This window comes from Centroberyx gerrardi, chromosome 21 (assembly GCF_048128805.1).
Source record: "Centroberyx gerrardi isolate f3 chromosome 21, fCenGer3.hap1.cur.20231027, whole genome shotgun sequence".
NCBI classification, from domain to species: domain Eukaryota; kingdom Metazoa; phylum Chordata; class Actinopteri; order Beryciformes; family Berycidae; genus Centroberyx; species Centroberyx gerrardi.
In genome coordinates, this window is record NC_136017.1 from 17,404,263 (window position 1) to 17,408,407 (window position 4,145).

Consider the following 4,145-nt stretch of genomic DNA (forward strand, 5'->3'; position numbering starts at 1 on the left):
TGGTACTGGCAATACTTAAGCTCCCTGATCCTCATTGTGATGATGAAGAGCCACATGTGGCTCCCAGGCCCTTTTCAGTGCTCTGAAATAATTTATACATAAATGACCAAGTGTAGTTGCCAATAACCTCAGGGGTCTGTATCTATACCAATAGCTGATGCCTGGAAAAGTTGTATAGCAAAATAACTATCTTCATCTGATACACTTAAAGGTTCTCCTATTTTATTAATCCTGTTTATATGCACCAGATTGTATAGCACTTTTCTAAATATTCAAAGACGCTTTACATAGTAAATGAGTATTGTGTTTACACTTACATAATAAAGTATATTTGGCATTGAAGCAAAATTTAAAACATCGAAGTCAGCAATCAGTGAAAAGTAGTTTAAGAGTAAGAAACTGCCTTACCTATAAGGCAGCGATACAATATGACCTCCGTGTGTTAAATGGCATCATCATCAAATCTCAAGTGTGATCATCAAGTCCAATTACTAAATCAGAAAAAAGCATTAACTTCACCAAATGCCTCTTGTATGCCAAGGGACAACCACTAAATTTGTCATGGCTACGCCTGCATCTGCCTCTCCATCTCCTTCTCCCTCTACCTCCAGGCCATCTTGTCTCTGTTCTGTGTCCTCTGTTCTTCCCCAGCCCCTGTAGTTCCTGCCTTGCCCACTGGTTTCCCTCCTTCTGCACCAGCACACCTGTCTGCCATCAACCAATTAGTCCTGTGACTTTGTCCCACCTTCACCTGCCTGCTGTCAGCCTATCAGCTCCTATATAGTCTGTGTTTCTTTATAGTATTTATCAGATCGTCTGAGTAGTCTTAGTGTTCTCACCTGTCTATAATCGATTACCTGCCAGATTTTATGTTACCGATTCCTTTGCCCGTCTGCTGTTTTGGATTGTATGACTTTCGGATTGCCTGTTGCAGACTGTACTTCTGCCGCTTGACTACAAGTAAAGAATCCTGCTTTTGCCTACCTGCTTTGCCTACCTGTGTTTGCATTTGGGTCCAGACACTGAGTTTCCCCCGTTACAATATTCACTGATTGCTTCAAAGAATGCAAACGCCCCTGCAGTCACAGAATGCTATGTCACTTTTCTGATTCATCAAAACCACTCATTAAGTGAGATCAGTGCATCAGTTAATTGCAAATTACCTTTTTATTCTCTTAATTATGTGAAGAGAAAAATAAACAAGCACAGATCCTGTAGACCCATGGTGTGTGTTCAATTCTATGCACTGAAGCACTGTGACACAGTTAAATTACCAAATTCCACTAACGTTACTTAAATACCACAAGATGACGTCACCTACCGTTAAAGTTTGTAGGGCAGCGAAGACGAGTTACTGTCTGCAAACCCTGGTTAATATATCAAGGGTCTGGTAGCAACATATCCAAATTCTGTGCGGAGGGGGCGTTGACCTGAAATCCATTGACATTGAAAACCACAAATCATGGTTGAGGGGTTGGGAATAGAAATGTAGGAAGCATGCAGAGGTCCGCATTAGTCAACATGGCTCATTTGCATCCAAAAAAAAAAAAAGTTGGTCAGTGTATAGAAATTGACCTAAAATGATCTCTAATGCGTCTTGTGCACATCACATCATATCTGTTATCTGATGGTGCACAGTAGACCAGCAGCACCGACTCCAATTGTGAAAATAAAACACTGTGGTATTTAAGCAACGTTAGTGGAATTAGGTGATTTAACAGGACGAGTGTTGCAATGCTTCAATTATGCATCGCAGTGAATTGAACTGAGCACGCGCCGTGGGCCTGTACAGGATCTCTGCTTCTTAAAATCGTCCTCACGTTTCTTGTCGGTGACTATTCACTGCAACAATAGCGGAAATATAGGGGCGTTTACTCGCTAAGACCTCCCCTCAGTTCCTGGACAGGATTTGTATCCCTTGCCCCCAGAAGCTTGTGTGACGCTCTGGCTTTGTGTCGCGAGAGCTTCTGGATTTCTCAAATTAGGGATGTTGGGATGTTCACTGTGGGTGAGGGGAGGGTAGTAGGCAATTATATTGCTCAAATGATGGTTTCTACCATATCTGTGGGTGGATGGATTCAGGGTGGATAATATTTGTAAAGGAAAAAAAACATTCTGCTAAACTGATCTTGATGGTATTATTTCTCTAATAATAACACATTGTCAAAAAAACCAACCAAAAATACACAGCAAAATGGAAGAATATCCACACAGTGAATTTTAATTTAATTTTGCTCTCAGCAAGCTCATTGCAATGTTTTGACCAACAAGACCATTAGACCTACATCAATGGATGCATTCTAATGCAATAGCGAATACAAAAATGGCCAGAAACAGACCGTTCAATTCCCGCCACTATTCTGGCGGGAATTGAACCCCTGACCTGTTGGTTGAGGAGAGAAGCTGTGATTGGCTGACATTTGACAGGAGATGATTGGCTGCTGAAATGTAGAATCTACAATAACATTCTGCATCAAAGAACGCTGACGACAGTGGTGAATATTTATATTCACACAGATCAGACAAGTGTTTGTTAACAGTCTAAACGTATGCTGTCAAGGCCTGTGTGTGTGTGTGTGTGTGTGTGTTTGTGTGTTCATGGGTATGAGTCAGCTGCTGAAAAAGATTGGCAGATGCAAGGTGTTTGTGTGTGTCAGCTGTCAAAAAACTGTGTTGGCAGTCACTGAAGAAATGTGTATATTAGTAGGATGGACTACATGTATTCTGTCAAACTGAGTTCATGTGAGCCTTGTGTTGACAGATGTATGCATGGTGTGTTTTGTCAACAGTCATTTGTGTGTGACAGGATGCTGTGAGTCTGTGTTGTCAGCTGTGTGTGTGTAGTGGGGTGATGGTTCACTAAACCAACAGTTCAGTAATCATGTTGATTTTGTGTATGTTTTGGGTACAGCTGGAAAATATGCAAGGGTAGGTATGTTGGCCCACTGGTGGTCTATTAACTTGTAGAATATTTTATAAAATATCTACCTTTTGGTCTGCTCAGCATGACATATCAAGATCAAAAGCATTTTCACACTGAATCTCTTTAGCTTTGAAAGCTAGTAACTAAAGTGCTAAGATGGCTTCAAATCATCAAAAGTCAAGCGCTCAACAAAGTTAATAATTTTTTTATTATAAATTTTTTTTATCATTAAATAAGCACCAACTTGCTCATCAACAGACTTTAAGGACATAATGATTTTGCCACTAGGAAGGTTTGGTGTTTGGCATTTGGAGCATGCAGATATGCAAGATGTGAGGTAGGAGTGTATTTATCATCATTTTTATTGGATTATTTCATGGCTTCTGGTATGCCATTCATGGTGTGACCTGCTTAAGCATTGCTCAAGATGAGTGTTATGAAATACACTACAGGCCTATGAATAAATAGCACCCAAGATTTGAGGTGTGGTACATTATTTTCTGGCGTATTTTTAGATTAGATTAGATTTAGATTTATTTCGAACATGTTAAAAAAAGACAAAAATAAAAAAAATAAAAAAAATAAAAATAAAATATATATATATATATATATATATATATATACACATACGTAAGAAAACAAAACAAGAATAACCAATAAAATTAACAGTAAACGTATACAACAAATTCTCAATAAACAACATAAATAAATAAATATTACATGTCCGAAATGGAGTAGGAAGAAGTAAAATACTTATTTGGTCCTACCCCTTTGCTAAGCTTAATCAATGAACTTACTATTTATAGTCCAACTATTCACCCCAGTGTCCATCATACACAACTTAAATAGTTACTTCTATGTTCATCGTCTTTATACATACATACTCTATGTTCATCCTCTTTATACATAATCAACTTGTAGGTGCCCATCTGGCATGTCCCAACACTCACAGAGAGAAAGCAAAAAAAGACAAAAAAAAAAAAAAAACCCAAAACAAAAACAATAACAACATCATCATCAGCGAGCGTCACATTCTTGAGACAAACAAGGGCCCTTCCTCATCCCTGTACCTCGCGAAAATCATTTTTTTGTACATCTTCTTAAACTGCTTGATATTCTTACTCTGCTTGAGTTCTACATCAAGACCATTCCACAAAGTCACCCCACAAATTGTAATACACATACTCTTAAGATTGGTACGAACACAACGTTTTTTCAGATT